At 51.1% G+C, this 21,287-nt stretch overlaps 1 protein-coding gene and 2 long non-coding RNA genes across 7 annotated transcripts in view; 1 reads left to right on the top strand and 2 right to left on the bottom strand.

Annotated features, from left to right (window-relative positions):
- Positions 1-5,882: 5,882 nt before the first annotated feature.
- Positions 5,883-8,348, bottom strand: LOC149917987 (uncharacterized). Its single transcript, XR_016467392.1, has 3 exons — positions 8,244-8,348; positions 8,051-8,122; positions 5,883-7,960 (listed from the first exon to the last, which is right to left on the bottom strand). It is a non-coding gene; the product is annotated as an uncharacterized LOC149917987 (long non-coding RNA).
- Positions 8,349-8,487: 139 nt separating this feature from the next.
- LOC149917986 (uncharacterized) lies at positions 8,488-21,123 on the bottom strand. 4 transcript variants are annotated; one of them, XR_016467209.1, is made up of 6 exons: positions 17,311-19,331; positions 16,545-16,595; positions 14,601-14,764; positions 10,543-10,834; positions 9,859-9,964; positions 8,488-9,308 (listed from the first exon to the last, which is right to left on the bottom strand). It is a non-coding gene; the product is annotated as an uncharacterized LOC149917986 (long non-coding RNA). The 4 variants fall into 4 exon arrangements; XR_016467210.1 differs by lacking the exons at positions 16,545-16,595; positions 17,311-19,331 and adding an exon at positions 20,891-21,123; XR_016467208.1 differs by having other exon boundaries at positions 16,545-19,331.
- LRFN5 (leucine rich repeat and fibronectin type III domain containing 5) overlaps positions 20,008-21,287 on the top strand; it is a 48,559-nt gene continuing 47,279 nt past the window's right edge. Inside the window, exon 1 of one of the 2 annotated variants that reach the window (XM_090141966.1) lies at positions 20,008-20,262. The gene's annotated coding sequence lies outside the window, so the exon portion shown is untranslated. The remainder of the gene's footprint in view (positions 20,263-21,287) is intronic. The other variant, XR_016467207.1, reaches the window with a different exon arrangement.

Below are 21,287 nucleotides of genomic sequence, written 5' to 3'. Positions count from 1 at the left end.
CGTGTCAGCAAAGTCCCACTGCTCTGCTGGGCAACAGAGCTGCCAGATGTGTCCATACTATTGTCTGCTTGGCAGACATGCTGTGGGGTTGGTAGGAGGGGCACTAGTAAGGTGGTGAGCAGAGAAGAGAGGATTACTTTGCAGCAGGTGTTTGCACCTGTCCATCTTACCTCTTCTCTTTGCTTTCATCTGCATCACCTGCAGGAGCTGCCTGCAGGTATTAGGTAGCTTTTCTAACCAGGTCAGGTGTTGCGTGATTATAGTGGTGGATGTAGGAGTGCTGCACAGCCACCCCAGCACAGGGAACTGCAGCAAGGCAAAAGTTCATGGATGTCTTCTCAGTCATAGGGCTTTGTTGGTGGTGGTTATTTCCCCTTCAGAAGAAATATAGTAATCCAAGCTTGTATTGACAAAGTCCTTCAGCCTTCCACACGTTATCACTGTTCGGAGGTCTGTGCTGGGAGAATAATGTCCTGAACAATTCAGCCCCAGCAGGGGGGCATCCACTGGCTCTCACCTGGCCTGCCCCAGAGTGAGGGGCTGTTTCAGGTGTTTCTCATTTAGAGCCAAAGAAAGTGATCTGAGTCCTTCAGGCAAGAGGTGGCTATAAGAGATGGGAGACAGTGCAGCATGACAGGACAAAGTGTACTAAGCTTCCCAAGAGAGAACTCAGCAGTGGCACAAATCACCAGTGTAGGAGTACTTGGAGGAAAAGTCAGTGCTGTGGTTTTCAGCAGTGGTTGTTCTGAGGACATCCTCACATGTTGCAGAGTTAAAGGTTTTTTTCTCTCTTCATGCAAGTGGCAGGAAAGGAAGTAGGTAGTTAAACACCTTATGAAAATAGCCTAAGATTGGGACAAAAAGACGATTAAAAAAAAAAAAAACAACCTTGCATAAATGTTAATTAAAATATTAATAATGAAAGATTTCATGAAAAGATAGTAGTACCATGGGGACAGGGAGCAAAGCAGAGCTCTAACCCCCAGCACGTACCTCACACACATCCTTCTCTGTACATATGGCAGAAATCTGTGCAATTTGTGTGACCATAATTATATTCTCAGTATCTCTCCTTAAGCTGTCTTTGACAAGTCATTTATATTTTGCCTGCTTTCATGAGCTTTTATAGAAAAAAAATGTTAGCGGCAGTTCTCTGCTATCCTGCCTGTCTCTTGTTGTCTGTCTGGTGATTGATTTCCAGTGGGAGTCAGTTTTGATTCTTGAAGGGATCCAGACTGTTATTACCGCACATGTGAGTGGTGTGATGGAGGTGTCTGACAAACCCAGACGGGCATCCGAGTGAAGCGTCCAAATGGCTGAAGGAAGTTCTGGATCATGTGTAAACCATTGTCCAGTGCCTTGCGTCTGCATCAGAAAGATAATGGAGCAAAGGCAACACCAGAGGAGCACAGTCACATGAAGGGAAAAGAGCGCAAACTGAATATTTCAAAAAAGTCAGGAGAAATAGTAAATTCTGTGAAGACTGAAAAATACAACTGACAATGAGATGAAAAGTACTGATCCTGACCTATGTATCTAGGCAAAAACCCCACTAGCAGAGGGGAAGAGTCTCCCCCTGATGTGCACTGGTATCAAGACTTTGGACAGACAGAATTGGATGGATACTTCAGAAGGGAAAAAAGTCACACTTGTCCCAGTGGAGTCTGAGGCCAGTGTGAGGGCTGTTGGCAGCTCAGTGTGCTTGAGATGAGGTTTGTGGGAGGGTAAACAGAGCCACCCTCCACAGAGGACCAGGCACTGATTAAAGCTGATAGATGAGCTCTGCCAGGACAAACACCGTGCATGGCAGCTGGTTACAGCGCATGCCCAAGTTGCACTGCTCAGGGCCCAGCTCCAGCTCAGAGCATCATGTGCTGGTCTTGCACAGGCCAGCTGGTTTTCCTGGAAAATACACAAAGGTTACACAGTTTGCACCCTCAGCCAATGGAACCCCCCATGTCAGACTGCCTGTGTCAAGCACACAGCTGGGCTGATACAACACTCACATTGCTGCTCATACACTGCTGAAGGGAAGGCATGTGTCAAATGTTGGGCTGTGCCATGCCTTCAGCTGCCAACAGCTGTGAGTCATGAAGGAGTTCACCTCTTGTAGCCTGGTGGGCAAACACATTTTCCCTCTCAGGAAGCCAGGGGAAGGACAACAGCCATGTCTTGAGACAGTGAATGCACAGGGAAGTGCCACTCATGTGTAAGGAGCCATCATCACAGCGAAGCACCGTGCTTTCTCACCACAAAATCAGTCCTGAAGCCTCATTCTGTTGTGACAGCAGTGGTGCACAATGTGATCCTGGCACTGAGCGAGCAGAGCAGTGAGTGGGGATGGCACTGTGCAGGAGTGACCCAGGGAGCGGTGCCCACAGCAGAGCTGTGCAGTGTTCTGCAGGTTGGGGAGAGGTCTGTCTTGACCTTATTGTCATTAGCCCCAAGCATGTGCTTTTGCTGGGGTAGTTACAGCAGGTGCGTTATTTCTGGGGGTAATTACTTTGTTCTAGTACATCTCATCAAATAACTTAATTGATTCAGGTGAGGGTTTACCTCTTCTCCCACGTAGCTAGCAAGAGGATGAGAGGGGACGGTCTCAATTTGCACTAGGGCAGGTTCAAGTTGGACGTCAGAAAAAAAAATAATTCTCTGAAAGAGTGGTCAGGCACTGCAATGGACTGCCAGGGAGGTAGTGGAGTCATCATTCCTGGAGGCAACATGTAGATGTGGTACTAAGGGACATGGGTTAGTGGGGAAATATTGGTGGTAGATGGATGGTTGGACTGGATGATCTTGGAGGTCTTTTCCAGCCTTGGTGGTTCCATGATTCTATGATTCTATGATTTTAATTTTTTAACTTTTTTCTTTTTTCCCCTCACAGGAGGATTTGTCTACTGATAATATCAGTGCCAGCTATTTGCAGGGTGCTCAGTGATCACACATGAAGCCATCCCACTCACTCCACCATCAGCTGCTGCTCTCATTTACCTACTTCCAAACTGCTCCAAATTCACCCTGCTCCAAAACCATAAAGCAGAACAGGATTCCACTAAACTGCTCCACGTTTTGATCAGTAGAAGTCTTCTGGGAAGCTCATAACATTTTTCCACTGTTCTATGAACAAAGAGTAGAAAGAGGGTTTGGTTTTCCCAAGATCCTTACGTCCAGAAGAGGAAAACAGCTGTGCAGAATTGTCACACCCAAACACAGAGACAAATGCTGTCAGAGCCCTCATTAGCACTCTGCTTTGTTTTTCACTAATCAAGTCAGCGTGAATGATGCTGCTCTTGATTGTGCTTGATTGTATTAGTGTTACAGATTGAACGGTCCATTTTTTAATCTGCGGAAAGCAGCAGCATTATCACTGAACTATATTTAGAGATCTTGTAGATAGCACGCTCTGTTCTCTTACTGCTTCAATGTAATACGATCTTACACTTAGAGCCCCAGGGAAAAGGAAGTGTGCTCTACATAGGTAGCTGTGAGGTAGCTTTGCATGATGAGCATGTACATTTCTGAGTCATCAGTCACTTCACGTCCTCCTGTCTGACCAACAACCACAGTGGTTCCATACAGAAATACTGCTCCCACAGATGCTGGTACAGCTTCTGCCATGGTGGTGGAGGCTGAGGCAGAGCCTAGCAAATGCTAAATCCCAGAACCCTCTTCAGGGAATTAGTAAAGCCAGGTCAGTAATGCAAATGAGAAAAGCAAAAATTTTATGATTTCTGGTGCAACTTCTAATAGTTTCATTAAATTCCAGTCAGTTTCAATGTCAGATGGACAGAAAATTCTCTATGCTCTCAGCTCCTACATCCCCCACAAAGGCAATGAGAAGATTCTCTTAGTCCCACCTTTGTTAGAAGTCAGCAAGAAATAATGTCACTAACTGCACAGTGAATAACCCTGCTCCGGTTTTAAAATCACCATTATTTCAAATGGCACTTTTGGTTTGGTATTTTTAGATTCCTAAAATAAAATTAGGTGGGGTTGATAAGGAAGTGCACTCAGGCTACATGCTCACTGATGGAGGAAAAGATAATGCTCACCTCCATCACACCCTGACTTCAGTGCTGCTAAATAAAGCCCAGAGGTGCCACTATAGTTTTAAACCTCACGGACAAAATCACATTTTGTAAATCGCACCCACCTTGCCTGCACTTATACTACATCAAAATGAAGGGAGATGTTTTCTGCTCCAGTGATAAGAAGTAATTTATATGTCAGGCCTGAAGTTATAATTGCAGACAAAAAATATGTGAACACGGGAAGTAGATTTCTAGGTAGCTTTAATCCTCAGCGATGGTTCTTCGAGGCCACAGAGGCTTGAAGGCGATGGTGCAGTACCACTGCAGCCAGAGTAGGATTTACGGGCAGCTCCACAGTTTCCAAGAACAAAGGCCTGGCAGCTTCCTGGGGCACAACTGGAACATCAGGGACCCCCCCCTCTCTGGCCATGGCTGCAAGTGTCCCACAGAGGGCCTGGAGTGGAGGCACTTGTTGTGGGGGATGGCTCTGACATCTTTCCCCCACTGACAGCCCTTTGGATGGCTGCCAGGACAGAGCCCCACTGACATGGCTCTGTGGGACAGCGTGCAGCCCTGCGCTGACCACCAAGCACCTGCACCACCTCCACGTCACGTCCTGCCCAAATGCCAGTGGCGTGTAGAGGTACAGCTACCCTGGGACCCAGAGCCATACCTAATGGCAGCCATGAGGGAAATGGAATGCTTGTCTCACTTTCGCAAGGCTCCAGCTGATCCATTTGCGCTGAGTAAAGAGTTATGTTTATTTCCTCCACAGACTGCAGACAAAGAGCCAAACAAACAAAATACAGCCAGAGCAGAACATTTGTTTGGTTTAAGGAGTGGAGTCCACAGTTAAGATTCTAGACCATGAAGCTGCAGGATCCCTGCAATGACATTAGCTGAATGGTTCATACATGTGCTCCACTGAGAGGTGGGTACTGACATGTGTGACCTTGGATGGATGCAGGAGGGTCCGGGCCCTGCAGCTCAGCAGTGGGGGGGAACAGACCTCCTTCAGCAGAGCCCCCACGTCCACCCGCTGCCACTCCGCTCAGGGCTGTGGCACTTCTCAGCCAAAAAGGGCCATGCAACTGTTCTCTAAACAGCCTTGCACTCATTTACCAATTCATTTCTGTCAAATGTTTTTGCCTGATGTCAAAAGTACAGTTCCTATTATTCTGCTCCTCACATCCACTTTACCTTAATGTTGGCTGTAAATACAGAATTTGCATAATGAATGGTATTTATGAAAACCAATTGCACTCCGTACAGGTGCCCCCGTGACTTCATTACCTCTGAACGCAGAAATCTGCAGTTACACAATAGCAGAAGGGAGGGAGCCTGCTGCCAGCACAGGGATAGGGCTGTGAGGCAGTGGGGAGGGTGTGACAGCCACTAATGGGCTGCAGGAATTGAATGCACAAACCCAGCACTGGAACAACACACAGCTGCTGGGATGGGAAAGCACAGTCAGAGGCCTACTTCTCAGTTACAGGCAGTTTGTTGCACTGCTACAGCAATTGAAAAGCCATTATTAGAGCATGATGCTTCCAGATTTGTGTAACATTCAAGTATTAATGATGCTGCACAAAGAAAAGTCATCCAGTTTTGCCTCTTTTTCAGGAAAAATGAATTTAGTAGCAAAAACAACACATTCGGGGCCTCAGATTTTACTCACGCAGTCTCCAATTATCTCAAAGTTTGTGAAATCAAGCTTTTTCTATTCACATGTTCCTATTAGCCACATTTCTTTCTGTCTTTATCTTGTTACAAAAGCCTCAGACCATCTTTATGAAGTCCCTGAAATGGAAAAATAAATGAAAACTCCAATGGAGAGGGAGCACTGTGCTGGAGCTGAGGATCAAACTGAACCAGAGGAACTTCTGGGGGGCAGGAAACGGGAGGCAGGGCTGGGCCATTGCCTGGAGGCAGTTAATTACAGGGAAATCACCCTGTTCCAGCCCAGGCTCAGTCTTTCAATGAGAAAGATGTGAGGTAAAAGGGATTTATTTATTTATTTATTTTAAATACCATAACAGCAGGTTTCCGTTCCTGGTAACTGCTTAATGGTACTGCCAGGAGCAACATGCATCTCCTTCATTAAGCTGATCTCGTCTGCAGGGACAGAGGAAGGCCTGTGCTGGGGCTGCACCACAAAACACTCACACACAAGTACTGGGAAGTAGCGGGAAGATTGGCCCCCAGCACCTTGTACTCTCAGCCCCCTCCCAGCTCTGGGAGAAGGAACAGGGCAGCCCAGGGAAGGTAGGGGTCAGCCCCCAACCCCTGCTCGTGCCACGGGACCCCAACTCAACCTTCACCCTCTTTCCTGTCTGTAGGCTCCATCACCTCTGGAGAAAAGTTCCACAGAAGTCCTTGGGTTGCCCCACCAGGCATCCCAGTGCTCAGATGGGTTTCGTAAGGCTGAGGGCTGCTGTCCTGCAGTGATTCAGGGCATACTCAACCCGCAGGCCTCAATACACTGTGCTTATGCACGACTTTCTACTCATTTTAAATGCAGTCAACAACTTGCTCTTCCAGTGAAGCAAGAGGGAAGGACAAAGGAAACAGTAAATGCGCATTACTCACAACACATCATTCACTGAACAATCCTGCAATTATTATTCTTTCAGATCATAAATAATGTAGCAAAAAGAACAAGGCCTAATGAGAGAAAAGGAATCTGCATCGAGGTTGTTTATCAGCTCTGCCCAGAAGAGGAGGAATCTGTATTTCTAATAATGAATTCCCAGGCAAGAAGCAGAGACTGCTTCAAAAAGAGCCACTGCTTTGTTCATGTGCTGCGACACACAGGGAGGAATATTTCTCAGTTGTTTTCCTTCCCTCTTCCAATACCTTATCTTCTGCATAGGCACATCTTCCTCGTGCTGAAGAACTCTGTTACATTTGGTTATGTCCTCTGTGAAGTTCACCACCACATTTTCCAGATGCTCTGCTTGGCAGGATCATGGCTGCACAGAGCAGGGTAGAGGCCAAACCAGACAGCACTGCCTCAAACTCTGAGCATTCACTTCACCTTCTGCCATCTCCCAGACCCGATTCAATATCAGATATTTGCAGTGATTACATTTGCTTCTTAGCAGAAATAGCTGATACCTAGTTATGCACTGTGAACAGTTCATTGTAACCCTCTGTCTTTTGTTTCAGAACTATGAACTACTTGGTGAAATTTATACCTGCTTATTTAAAGCTGACTACAAAGGCCTGAAGGAAGGACCTCACACAACTGAAGTCACACAACACAGCAATGCTGGGACACTGCCTCTGTCCTGCAGTGCAGGGGCGGCCACATCCCTACAGCTCTGTGAAAGGAAACATGATCTGCAGTCTGTGGCCAAAGACCTCCAGGAAAACTCTTTGCATTTATCCTGTGCTTTGTACTGCAGACTAGGCTTACGTTTTTAACAATACAAACAAAAACCCAAATCACCACAACTCACAAACAATCAAACATAAACATGCCTTAAGAATACAAAAATAAACTGAAGGAAATGTTGCATTAAGAGTTGGTGAGAGCTCCCACCAACTGCAGATGCTCCCCAGCAGGAGCAGCCCCCAGCTCCTGCACTGCACCCCGCAGCTGAGTGCAATGCACTGAGCGCAAAGAAAGCAACAGCTTTTGCTCCCCAGGATGCTCAACCTGCCCACAGGACCAACCAACACAGTTTGCTATGAATAGACCCAAGGGGAGAACTCAGACAACACAGGACAACAAATTGCAAAGAGCAGAAAGCACACCTGTCCCACAGCACCAGCCGAGGGCAGCACAGCAACAACTAAGGGCTTTACGGCTGCAATTAGCAGGAGCAGGTGTTGTCTGGGGGGCAGGGGAGGGCATTGGATTGGACAAGGTCCCAGGCAGTGAGGGAAACCCCGGGCAGCAGCAGCACAGGGTGGGGTAAACACACCTGGAAATAAATAACATTTCTGTGAGGAATTGCATCACAATGATCAGGATTGCATAAATGTACTACCTAAAGACTGGGGTTAATGACCACCTTCCAAAAGGAAGAACACTCCATAGTGGGAACCAACTTCAGAGGAGAAAATCATGGTTTGTGTTACGGCAACTGTAACACAAGGGAAAGTGCTGTTATTATAGCTTGTAGCAAAGCCCTAGGCTGCAGCAAGCAAAGATATACTCAAATGCAGCAGACATGAATGCAGAAACAAAGACAAGAATCTGCTTACCTTCAGAAGGCCAGAGGTAGGCAGAGAGTCTCTGACAAGAATCCCTCACCTCCCTGCCAACCCTTAAAAGAGGTCTGGGAAGGGGAGGATCCTGGCTCCACCCCTTCCATCATTCAGGTATATTGCATGCACCTGAGTTCCCCTGGGTTGGCTCTGCCTTCCCACCAGGTGCTCCATCACTGCTTCAAGCCATGATATAGCATTTCTGCTCCAGTAACAAGTATTACTGAAATAACACGGCTTGTATACGAGTTAATGTTATTTACGTGCTGCAATCCTGTGGTTCCCAGCAATGTTTTTACACAGGTAGCTGCAGTGGGCATCCTGCTGTTTCCCATGGCACTGCAGATGCTCACCCCATGAGTAGTGGGAATGAGCAGGTGAACTCCTGCTGCAGCCATGACATTTGGATTAGCATGGATCTGATTCTGAAGATTTCAACAGTGTTCAATAATGCTGTGGTTTTGGTTATATATGAGGTGTGGCCCTGTGAGTGCAGCACACAGCTGGGCTCCAGTATCTTGTGTGAGCCCTGGCAAGAGCAGCCTGGCCTCAGGGACAGTCAGGCTACATATACATACTGCACTCAGTACTCTGGAAACGTCACGTCTGAATCCCACAGAACTCAGGGATGAAAACATCATGCCATTTTTGTGTCTGTTTCAGCAATGATAGACAATTTCTCAGTTCAGTTTGTGCCTTAATTCTGACAGGACGCAGAACTCCAATGCTCTTTGCAGTGCTAATGAAGGACAGCTTACCAGCAATTTCTGGCTGATCAGTTGTCTACCTGTCCTGCTTTCATGACAGCTGTAAGAAAGTGCTCTTAAATGAGAACCAACAGATGATAATTCCCACCTGACAATGCAGCATAAAGAAAGGAAATAATTCTTTTCAATTTTACTCAGGGCAGTTATACAGTAAAACAGACACCTGTTCTGTCTTTGGGTCAGTCCCTTCTGTCCTACGAAGGGCAGAAATGATGAAGGTTCCCTCCATTCTCTTTTCGTCCCCTTTCCAGTAAAGAATGATGGAAATGATCTGGGAGAAACGGGAAATGGTGACCTGAAAATGCAGGTGAGAAAGGAATTAGAATTGAAACATTTTCCATAAAAAGAAAAAAAACCTTCCCAAATGCTTGATTCTTATTTAAGTAAAACTTGAGGGGAAAAAAAATGAAATATATTTATGCTTCATTTTGCTGAATTATATATTTATCCCGCAGAAAAAAAATATGTGTATTTCTGAGTGGCCATGGTGGCTTAGAACTTTCAAGGCAACCATGAGACAAATGGGGCCTCCGGACTGCTCAGTGCTGCCAAGCAGAAGTCATGGCATGTGGAGCAGTGATAAATAATAACTGCTTTGCGGTGCAGACTGAATAAATGCATAAAACTTGGGAAAAATAAATAAATCAGAAAGGGGACACCCGAACGGGAAAAATACACAACTCTGAGGTTCATAAAGTGGTCGGTGAGCCTTGGGAAAACATGGACGACAAGTTTTCAGTAATAGTTTATGTGATGTCTGTAATATATCAGACCTTGTTTGATGCATTATGTGATACAAAGTGTGCTTTGTATTACATTAACTCTATCAGCAACTGAAAGCTCACCCGTGCAGCAATAAATGTTGCTTCCTGGGTCACCAGGCTCCCTGAGCTTCACCCACAGCCATTCTGCCTCCTGTGCGTAATGTACCGCTGTTTTCATTCGCAGGCCCTGTGTTAGAGCATAACAAAGCCCTGCTTATGGAACTGTTTCGAAAATCCCAGGAACATTTTGTATTTTTGGGCTTTTTACTTTTCGTCCTGGCTTGCAATTAAAAAGAGTGTGAAGTACATAGTTAACCAGAGTAATCCCTAACATGTTTAAGGCTTACATGTGTTATCAGCAGCTCAGTGCAAGGTGAAAGGGACTTATTCCTGAGCACGTTGTTTTGCAAATCTAAAGCAGGAGAACCCAAATGTTTCTGTTTTATGGAGGATTTCTTATCAAATTAACACTTGTGTAAGAGCTTTGTGAGGCTGTTGTAAAAACCACCAACTGGGATTCCCCACCGCTGTGCTCTTCCTCAGGACAGAAACACTGCTGCCCATCTGAAGCACAGCACTGGGGCTGTGGTGCTGTGAGGGCGGAGGCAAGGAATGTTCACAGCAGAGGCAGAATCCTGTGCTTTGATGCCTAATGCACTGGAAGAACACTGGCAGTGTTTCAGAAACAAGCTTTTCAGATCTGAAACATCACCAACCGTATCAGTGGTTCTATTGAAAAATAAAACCTCTCAACATATCCTTCACCTTCTTTAGAGTTTAGATGAGGGCTGTCATTGCTTTACTTCTGCAGCATGGAAAGATAACCACTTTTTCCATGTTGGGAGATGCAGCAGAAGACGCAATTGGTTCTAACCAAAAGTCCATGTAACGTTTAACCACTGTGAGCCGAGCCAGAAAGCAATGTTCCCCCAGAGCTCGAGGTCCTAGAAATCTATGCAGATAGCTGTACTGTGCCACGAGGGAGTTAGAGCCTGAAGCTGGGGAACGCAGGATTCTCTTGAGTGTTTTTCACCCTTGAAGATTTTTCAAAATGTACCTGAGAAAACAGAACCAGAAAATAACTTCAGGTGTTCTCACCTCCGTGTGTCCCACACAGCCCCCTGCAATGTGGGTAGCACACTCAGCAAGCAGCACCAGCTGTCTGGGAAGGGTGCTGGGGGCTGTGGGAAGGAGCACACCCCCCTCGTCTGGGTCAGATGGAAAGCAGGGAGGGTAGGAAACCCCTGACGCTGCTTGTTGTCTGCAGCATCTCCCCACATCCCTCCCCTATGGAGTCTTTCTGGCCATATTGAGTACCAGAGCCTCACACGTCTTCCCCTTTGCTCCCCACTCACAGCTGCAGCTGAAGCTGCTGTTCCCTGGCCTTGCTCAGCCCCTGGGCTGGACAGAGGGACCAGCACTGTCCAACCAACCTGGCTGCTATGGCGGGCTGGTGTGCAGCCTGTGCTTGGAGAGCAGACGTGGTCCTTCCAGGGGGAATCCAAGCACTTGAGAGTTATTGCACAAGCCTAAAATTCATTATTAACAATCTAGAATTGCTAATTGTAGAATTGTGATGTAGAATTAGGTAATTGCTAACTATACAAACACTTCAGTGATTTAAAGAACGCATCTAATTACTGGCTTTCAACAGAATGCAGGCTTGTAATAAAGCCAAGGCTGGGGAAGAACATGGCTCAGCATCCCAGAGGAGTCTGTAGGTGAAGCCAAGGTGAAGTGGATCCGTGCTGAACTGAGAAGCCTTCCTCACCTTCCTCTTCCTCAGTCTGCTTCCACAGTCTGTGCTGCACAGCAGGCTGGGGCAGCTGCATGTGTCCCAGCAGGGCACCTGCACATGTTTTGTGTTAAATCCATGTTGCTTATGGAACTACATCAGAAATGGGAGCACGTATTTTGCATGGGTGCTCTTTTGTGCCTTTTGGTGCCCGTCATGTCTGGAGATAAAACCAGGAATGACAAAAGTCTCCTCTGCTTTTCTGCTGGAAATGTACATAGGCTTACCGAATTGCAATGGTAAATTTGTTTTAAAAAACGATTCCAAAATCAGGTAGAGCTAATAAAATCCCTAGAAATGTTTTTCCAGGCAGGTGAGTGTGGTTAAAGAGAACTTCTTCCCTCTTTCTCTCTCTTTTTTTTTTTTTTTGCTCTTTGTTTTTGAGAAAGCATACAGTTGTGTGAATTGATCCCTGGGCGAAGAGCGGCTCTGCAGTGGAGAGACTTTTGGGTGCACTGACTGAGAACATCTTATCCACGAGTATCTGCACTTCTCCAGAAGGTAAAAAGCTTTTCTGGTAGCACATCCTTTTGCTATCCAGCCTGAAATCTGAGAGCCAAGTCACGAGAGAACAAACTAAATGGAGACAGCAGTACTTATTTCTTTACTGTATATAGACAGTCCCACTTGGATTTCAAAAAATGCCTTCCTACTAACATGTAGCTGAGTGCTGCACATTTAGGCTCCTCCACAAAAGGGAAAATTTGAGTGAAGATGTCTCAAATGCATGAATGTTTTAAAGAGGCCATAAGAAATGAGAAAACTTGCAAGAAGTGGGGAAAAAAGGTTATCCACCAAAGGGGAATATATATGGGAGTCAGTGAAAATCACAGGGAAAGCAAAGGTTTCCAAAAGAAAAATAAGAAGAGGTTTTGATGGAGCATGCGAAGTACTATGAGAGAAGAGGATCAGCAAAGCAGGAGAGGAAGAAGGCTGGGAAACACGTTTCAGGTCAGCACCAAAGGGCTTCTGCGTGGCTCACTGGGAGGCCGTGAGAATGCTGAGGCTGCTGCAAAAGGAAGGTGCTGCCCATCTCTGTATCTGCCATTGGTGGTGCAGAATTCACACTGAGCTGCAGCACACAGATCTCTGCAAGCAGAGAGGCAGGGGCTCAGCAACACAGACTCTGCAGTGGGAGGGGTATTTCTGTCACTGTTATCCCTAATGCGAGGGGGATCCCAGAACTGCCTTCCCTCTGTGCACACGGATTGCTGCTGCTCCTCCTGGCTCTCTGAAATGCGGTCACTGCTCAGGGAAGGGGATATCCTGCAGATCTGGCTCTATTTCATGTACAGTTTCACGTTCCTATATGTGCTGAATTGAATTTGTAAGGGCATTTTATTTTTTAATATTACTAGGACCGTCTGTCTTTCTATATTACACAGTGGTTGAGACACATTTATGGGCCGGGTCTTAAATATATACACATCTGGAAGTGACAGCAGAAAAAAGGAAATTTCTGATGTCCACTTTTAACAATAAAAATAATAAAGTCACTTGGGCTTTAGCAGGGGGTTGGGCTGAGGGAGCTCCAGAGGTCCCTTCCCACCCCTCTGGTTCTGATTTTGTGACATACATAGACGGCCCCATGGCAGCCAGGAATAGAAAAATAGGCCCAAATGGGCTTTAAAATGGGAGAGAATCCTCCATTGGAAACACTGTGTCATGGCTAAACTTAGTAATTCAAGAGTGTTTGGAAATTGCATAGTCTCTTCTTTATTAGATTTATCTCACAGCTCTTCCTTCCTCCTCTGTAGGGTCCTTTATGCAGAATTTGCTCAAATATTTTCCTTCAGAAGATTTAATATCTCAAAGTGCAAATATCCAAACCCTGTATCATTTTGTAATTTCATACTCCATAGTTCTTTCATATGCATATCACTCATTTGCTATCCCTTTGAAGAACGCAGCTTGAGAAATGGAAGTGAAAGAAAACCCATTCAGTGTTGATTTTAATTGAACAAGCTTGGAAGCTATGGGGATCCATGCCAGATTCCAGCTCCCTCTCTTTTGAAGAATTATTACAAGACTTCTTTCGCCTGTCCTCTGCATTTTTTTCCCATTGGTGAGTTCCTGACAATATTAGTTACCCTGGCATCTTTCCATTTCTACTTGTTTGGGATGTTTCTGCCTAACAGTCATTCTACCTAGTTCCTTTTCCTGCCCACTGGAATATTGCATCCCTTCTCTGGTCAGAAAAGCATCAGACAGCATTAGACCCAGCCAGTGCTCATGAGTAAAATTTTGGAGTAACAGTTGACTTGCTTTGGTGCAGCTTTGACATTGAAATGTGGTTATGCCGGTGATGATCTTCTGTAGGCTTTAAACTGTGACCACAAAGAACACAAAGACTGTAAATTAAAGAGGTGATTTTTTTTTAACTTGTGTGCATAAATGGTTCTTTATTCTCCCACCTGTCAGCTGACTGAGAGACTTCAGCTGAGTGGGTATAATAGACAGGACATGCAGGAGGAAGATGCAGCAAGTGGCTCAAATTACCCTTCTCCAGCAAGTCTTGGCCTCTGGTAAGCACTTACATTAGCAGCTGGGAGACAAGCAAATGATTTTCAGTTCATGCTGTAAACCAGTCCTTCACCTGGCTGCTCCAGAAGCAGCAAGCATGCTCAGGCAATTCACGCAGGCTGGTGATGCTGACTTTGCTACTTTCTACAGAGACGTCACTCCACAAGGAAGGTATAAGTCGCAAAAGAAAGAATGTGCAGAAGAAAGAATTAAAAAATAAAAACAACCAAGCAAACAATCACACACAAAGAGTACAGGTGTTAAGGGAGCACATTAGTAACGGTCAAGGGCACACCTAAATACTGCCAGAAGAAGGGAGAAGGAGATGGGCAATGGAGTGCATCCTTAACTCACCTGCTTGGTTTTGTTCCACGACAAAGAGGTGGCTGCTGGCCCAGTGGTGCGGGACAGTGGCACTGCACTACGGCTGGGTGCAGCCCGTCCCATCCCATGCACTCCTCACCCAGCAGCTCTGCCTGCCTGAATGCAGTGGGAGTGCACTCACCTGGTGGTGAGCAGGCTGGAAAGACGGCCAGTGCTGCTGGAGGCACTTTGAACGGCGCTCTGCATTCCTCTCCATCCTCCCTGTCCCCCATGCAGCCTGGTGCTGGGGCCATGGTGCTGTGCCAGCAGAAGGCCTTATGTCAGTGGTGATCTGCTGGCTGGTATCTATAAAATAAAAACTGCTGAGATATATAAACAGGCATCTTTTCAGCCAGAGGGTGGTGAGGCACTGGAACAGGTTGCCCAAGGAGGTTGTGGATGCCCCATCCCTGCAGGCATTCAAGGCCAGGCTGGATGTGGCTCTGGGCAGCCTGGTCTGCTGGTTGGCGACCTGCACACAGCAGGGGGTTGGAACTGGATCAGCACTGTGCTCCTTTGCAACTCAGGCCATTCTGTGATTCCACGATTCTATGATTTTGAATGTCAGGTGCCAATTGGTAGAAATCTTCATTCTATCACAGATGAGATTTAAAAAACAACCCAAAAGATATCAGTGCTTTACTTTACTTCTTTCTCGGAAAGCAAAGCTGTTGAAGGTAAAACAGTGCAATACTGTAATCATAAATATAAATTGAAAAGATTTTAAAAAGATTTAAAAGAACTAAAACCCCCCAAGGTGCACATCAGCAACCAAGCATCTGTTTCACCTGGCTTAGTTTCAGCTGAGGAACCAAGCTGAGCTGAGGACCGGACTGCTTCACCATCTCCGGGCAGTGAAGCACAGCCGGGGCAATAAATGAGTCTGTGCTGCCGCACACCAACACGTGTACCCTGGACTTACTTGCAACGCCAGCCCACCTCTGATAGCGTTAGGGCTATTTAGCTAAGGAAGAGGCTTATCCAACAACTCCTTCCGTAGGCCATGCACCGGAGCCATCGCCGGGAGGCTCTCGCCGCCCGGAGCCGGGAGGAGCCGCTTGTGCGGTCCTTGTGCAGTGCAACAGCTCCCCCATCTTACAGACTGCAGAACATAGAATAAAATAATAAAAAACCCTTAAAGCTGTGGAAAACCAACACCAAGGAACCCGACGGACCGCGCTGCTGCCTCCGGAGGGAGCGATCCCAGAGCCCGATGCCCGCAGCGCCCGCACTGCCCGGGCGCTCAGGGGAGGACACGCAACGTGCAGCGCTTCACTGCCATTTCCATCACTGAGGCATTGAGCTTTCTTGTGAAGACGAGTAAACACCGCAGTTCCCAAATACTCTTTGATTAGGCGCAACTGACTATCATAAAAAGCAGCATTTACTCCCTCTTGTTTTAAAGTTTCAGCAGGGATACTAAACCTTGCAGCCGCTCATCCATTGCTGTTACTGCCACCCTGCACTTCCGCTGCTCTCCTTTAGGGTGCGTACACAGCACACTGCATTAGCACTCAGACGTGGTTTTGTTTTGTTTTCAATTTAAAGCATTTTGCTCAATCCAGAACGATGTCTTCCTAATTTGTTACTTCCTCAGGATTGCACACAACACTTTAGGAAAGTATTTCTCCTTTACTTTTCCCAAGAAAAGTGCCTGCATGCCCAGCTGCCAAGCAGCTCTTCTAACTGATGGCACCTTCTCCAGCTGCAAGGCCAGCATGGCGTTATGGTGTGAAGCGATGAGGGACAAGCAGCTACTGTGCCTGGGGCTGAGTGGTGGCTCTGGGGTGCAGGAAGCAGTTGGGCAGCACGACGGGCACAGCACCCAGCTGCAGCCCCCAGCACTGTGCCCTACATCTAACACAAGTTAGGGTCAGAATGTTCAGCAAAGCAGCTCCGTGTATTATTTGGTGTAAAACACTTCCATGTTTATTTCAGCCAAAAAAGACCAAGGTGATGGCCATGAGCCAGTAATGTGCCCCCACAGCCCAGAAAGCCAACCATACCCTGGACTGCATGAAAAGCAGTGCTGTCAGAGATTGAGGGAGGTGATCCCAGCCCTCTGCTCTGCACTGCAAGATCTCACCTGGAGCACTGCGTCCAGAAGTGGAGTCCTCAGTTCAGGAGAGACGTGGACCTGTTGGAATGCATCCAATAGTCAAACGATTCAAAAGATGGGACATTTAAATTGAATATAAGGACATTTTTACAAGAAGGGAGGTGAGGCACTGCAGAGGCTGCCCAGAGAGGTGGGGTACCACATCCCTGCAGACACTCAAGGTCAGGGATGGGCTCTGAGCTCCTGACAGAGCTGTGGGTGTCCCTGTGCTCTGTAGGGGACATGGACCGGATGACTTTTAATGATTCCCTCCAACTCAGGCCATGATTCTACAAAATAATTTTTAAATGATACCTATGAAGGGAGAATATAGGCTAAGGAGCTGTTCACTCTACCAGAAAGAAGGCATTCATCCTATTCCTGAAGGTAAGACAAAGCGTCGTGCTGTCTTACTATTCCAGTAAGAAAAGCTCTCTCAAAGGCTCATGGGGAAGGGTGGGAGTGGGGGTGTAGCAGCTGAGCTGTGACACAGTGGGAGCTCCCTATGGCCATGGGGAGGAGAAGAGCTATTCAGCAACTCAGGTGAGCAGCGCTTGGATTTGCTCCCACGTGGAAAGAAATGCTGCTGACTGTTCCTGCTTGCCTGCTGCTGGTGTTGCTCCCAGCAAGGAGCACCCCAGCACTTCAGGAGCTGCCTGCTTCCAAACCAAGGCCATGGGAGTTGCTGCCAGGGGATGGCCCCCACATGGCAGACTGGAATCAAGGCTGGGGGCTGAAGAAATGCTGCGAGTACCTGATCTCAGCCATCACTGTTGACGCACACAGGGACTTAATGGGAAGTTCCTTCCACCCAATAGGGAGCAAAGCCCCACAGTTCCCTGCCTCTCAGCACTTCCAGACCCTCTAGGAAAGAGCATTTTTCCCCGGGGATGTTACTGAGGCAGTGGAGCCATTTCAGGCCCATGCCCGGCACGGATTTTGGACTGGCAGTGGCCCTTGCACAGCCCTGAGAGCAGAGGGTGCAGGACGTTCCTGAAGCTGTCTTTGAGGAGGCAGCTGCTGGGTGGTGCTGTCACAGTACCAGTTCAAAGCGTGGGTCTGACCCAGTCTTGGTGTTTGTGTTGGATGGTAGCAAAGCAGCACAGCCTCCAGTACGAGCCTGACTTGGAGCAAGCTTCTCTTCTCACCAAGAAAGTCATACCCAAACGTTTGCTTCCTTTCCTAGCACCAGTGCGCTGCTGGCACAGCCACTGTGCCAGCCCTGCTCTCCTGGGCCAGAACGGAGTGCCAAGGCAGCAAATGCTGGGAACGAGAGGCCCGAGGAGGCTGTCTCATGTGGCAGAGGTCAGCCAAGACTGCAGATGCATTACCACAGAGCGTCTTCCTGTCTGTCTGCTCCCTCCAGGGAGCACGCTGCTAAGGCTGAGCAGGGCTGGGCATGGGTCTGAGGAACACTGCACACACTCCCTCCAGTTCTAAAGGACAGCAATGACAGAACTGAAAATTAGAGATGTACAAGAAAACCCTGGCAAAGCCAACTTTCTGCTATGGCCTTTCCCTTAGGAGAGCAGAAGGGTCAGTCACTCCCTTCAGCACTTGGGCCACTCTGCCCCTGTAACAGCTTGAGCCTGATCCATGGAGCAGAAGCTGGGGCTTAATGACAGATAGAGGAGAGCTGCCCTGAGTGCCAAGCCTGGTTACCAGCCCCAGGCAGTGGTTGCTGGTAGGGCAGAGACAGCCACTGTTCTGGGAGGGGCAGTCTTTGATGGGCCACAGACACAAGCTGCAGTGAAGATCACGAAACAAAGCTCCTCATCCCCCTTAGAGGTTGCAAGAACTGCATCCTCAGGCTGCACAGAGATGGGCCTGGGAGCACAGCCACACTCCCTTTCCTCGCTCACAGTGACCCCAGGTGCCGGATCCCAGGGCAGGAAGGTCTCCTGGAGCAAGGTGTGAGGAGCGGTGCTGCAGCTCTCCTCTTCTCCCCCACAAGCATGCCCAGCACAACGCCCAGCACAAGGTATCCAAAAGTGTTGCATCCACCCTGGCTTGCCCAGCACAACGATGGGTTGTGCCCCACATGCCACGCAGCAATCCTGGCCCCACGCTGCTCCGGCTTCAGGCAGCATGGCCGAGCACCAGCCACTGCTGTCCCTGTAGGAGGGTGGCCGAGGTTCGTGGCCAGTGGTGCCGGGCCTCTTTCCAGGCACAGGGTTGCTGCAGGTTGGCGACGTATAGTGGCTCCTCTCCTGGGCTCTGCAGGCAGTGTTTGTCGTGGTGCTCGGCACACCGTGCTCTAACATCGCTGATATTTTCTCAGAAAACTGGACAAAGGTTTCAAAATGTCAGAGATGCGCACTCTGTTAAGATCCCTGGAGACAGGTAACAACCTCTAAAACCCTGAAGTCTCCCGAATTTATTGACCCCAGAGACAACCCAACCTCTTATTTCCGTGTCGGGCTCATCTCCTCCACCCAGCCGCGTGTCGGGGCCGGGGCCGAGCCGGCAGGAGCCCGTTCCGCTCCGCGCAGCTCCGCGCTCGGCTTCCAACGCCGCCTCGAATCCGCGCGTCGCTCCTCCTGGCGCCGCAGCCGCTTCTGCCGGTACCCTCACCGGGAAAGCCGCTCGAAACCCAAACGCCCTCCCGAGCGGTCGCAGCAGTCCTCTCCGCTCCGCTCCGCTCCGTTCCTCGCGCACCCGCAGCCGCGCAGCCCGCACACCTCCCGCGGCGCTCCGCACCTCCGCCCGACGGAGCCGGGGGTCCCGCGTCCCTCCCGCAGCCCGACCGGAGCAGCGGCCGGCCGGCGGCGCGTCCGTCCGGACTCCCGCTCAGCGCTGCCCCGCCCGGCGGCGCGGTGCCCGGCCCGCGGCACGTCTGCGCGCGGTCGGGCGGCTGCGGCTCAGCCGTGCGTGCGGCGGGGCGGGGAGCGCCCGGCTCCCGCGGCCCGCCCCGGCGCGGCGGCGCGGCGCGGGGGAGGCGGCGGCCGCCTCCGTGCTGCAGCGCGCGGCGCCGCTGGCGGGGGCCGGGGCCGGGCGGCAGCGCGCGGCGCGGAGGATGGGCGCAGCGAAGGGCCGGGCCGCCGGCGCCGAGCACCCCGCCCTGCCCCACCGCATCGCGCGGCGCCGCGGCTGCTCCGCCTGAGCGCGCCCGGCGCGGAGCGGCGCGGAGCCGCATGGCCCTGCCGCCCGCCGCCCCTGCGCGCCGCGCGGCCGCCGCGCCGTAGCTGCCCCCCGGGGAGGCTCCGCGCCCCCCGCCCCGGCGCGCGGCGTTCCGCAGCGAGGTGCGGAGAGACAGCGCTCGGCGAGGATTCACCTGCCTCGGCTCCACCGCGAGGTCGGCGGGCGCGGAGCGGAGCGGCGCGGGCTGCCCGCGGCGGGGCGATGCGAGCGGGCTCGGAGGGCTGCGCCGCTGCGTGCCCCGCGCCCGCGCCGTCCCCCCGCCTCCCGCCCGCCCGGCGCGGTGTGTGCGTGTGTGCATGTGCGCTGCCGCTGCCCGCGCCGGAGCCGGAGCCGGAGCCCAGCCGCCGCGCTCCATGGGGCCGTCCGCGCGGGCTGCCCTGCCCGCCCCGGCCGCCGGCAGCCGCCACCGCGGAGCCGTTCTAGGATGCGGCTGCTGAGCGATGGCACAGGGCAGAGAGGCGGCCAGCCTGCCTGCCGCGAGAGTCTGAAGCCCCGCCGGAGCCTGGCCGCGGCCGCCGCTGCAGGGGAAGCGCTCCGGACGCCGTCTTTCCCCGAGAGGCACCAGGTAATCGCGGAGCCGGCGGCCGTGCCCGGCTCCCGCCGCATTGCAGCCACCGTTACTTATTCATGGGGGAAGCGGCGCGAGAGGGCGGCAGCGCCGGGGTCCCGCCCGGCTCCTTGCGGGGTTCGCCCCGCGCTGGGACGGGGCCGCCGCCGGCGCCTCGGACGCCCCTCCCGGGAGGGCGACGGCGGCCGCGGGGCCGCGCGGGGCGCGGGCGGGGTGGGCGCCCCGAGCCGGGCCGGGCCGCGCTCCCATCGCTGCCCGCGGGACGGCGCCGGCGGCCGCCCGCGGCTGGGGGTGCTGCAGGGCCGCGGATGCCGCGGCGGCCGCCGCCCCCTCCGCGCCGCGGCGCGGTGCTGCCGCCGCCTGGGGAGCGCCGGCACCGCCGGGCCGGGCCGGGGCTGCGCGGTGCCGCCGGAGCCCTGTGCTGCCGGGGCCGTGCCCGCAGCCCAACCGGGCGCTCCCCGTGGGGCCTGGCTCGGCTCCTCCGGCTGCGGGGGGCGCTGAGCGCCTCCGCAGGGAAGGGACTGGGCGCGGAGAGCTGCGGATCCCGGCTCTCTCCTGTCCCTGCCCTCACCGCGGGCGGCTCTCGTCAGCCGCGCCGTCCTGCTGCCCTCGCCCCGGCACACACCTCTCACTGCGCCTCTGCCCTGGGAGGCTGCCGCTTGTCCCCGCGATCCCGGGATTTGTATTCGGTGCCGTCCCTTCCCCTCCCCTCCTTCTCGTGCGTAGTGAGCGCTCCTAGTCTGCGGGAAAGCAAATGTAGGACGCAATCAACCTTATTTTTTTTCTGGTGGAAGGTTCCCGTTAGGGGAGACAGCACGGCAGTTGTTGAGGAGCCAGCCGAAACCTTGCAGCCATGTTGATGTCGGGAACAAACAAACCTCCCCACTGCGGGGATCAGCCACCGCTGAGGAGGGGGCCGTGGAGGGAAGCTGCACGGAGGGGCAGTTCGGTGCTGCCACACCTGGGGAGCACCGGCAGAGGCGGGCGAGAAGCTGTCACAGAGCCCCTTCTGGTGCTGCTTC

Source organism: Phasianus colchicus, chromosome 5 (genome assembly GCF_987193195.1).
Source record: "Phasianus colchicus chromosome 5, bPhaCol1.hap1.1, whole genome shotgun sequence".
NCBI lineage: Eukaryota > Metazoa > Chordata > Aves > Galliformes > Phasianidae > Phasianus > Phasianus colchicus.
This window is presented reverse-complemented; position numbering and strand designations above follow the sequence as displayed.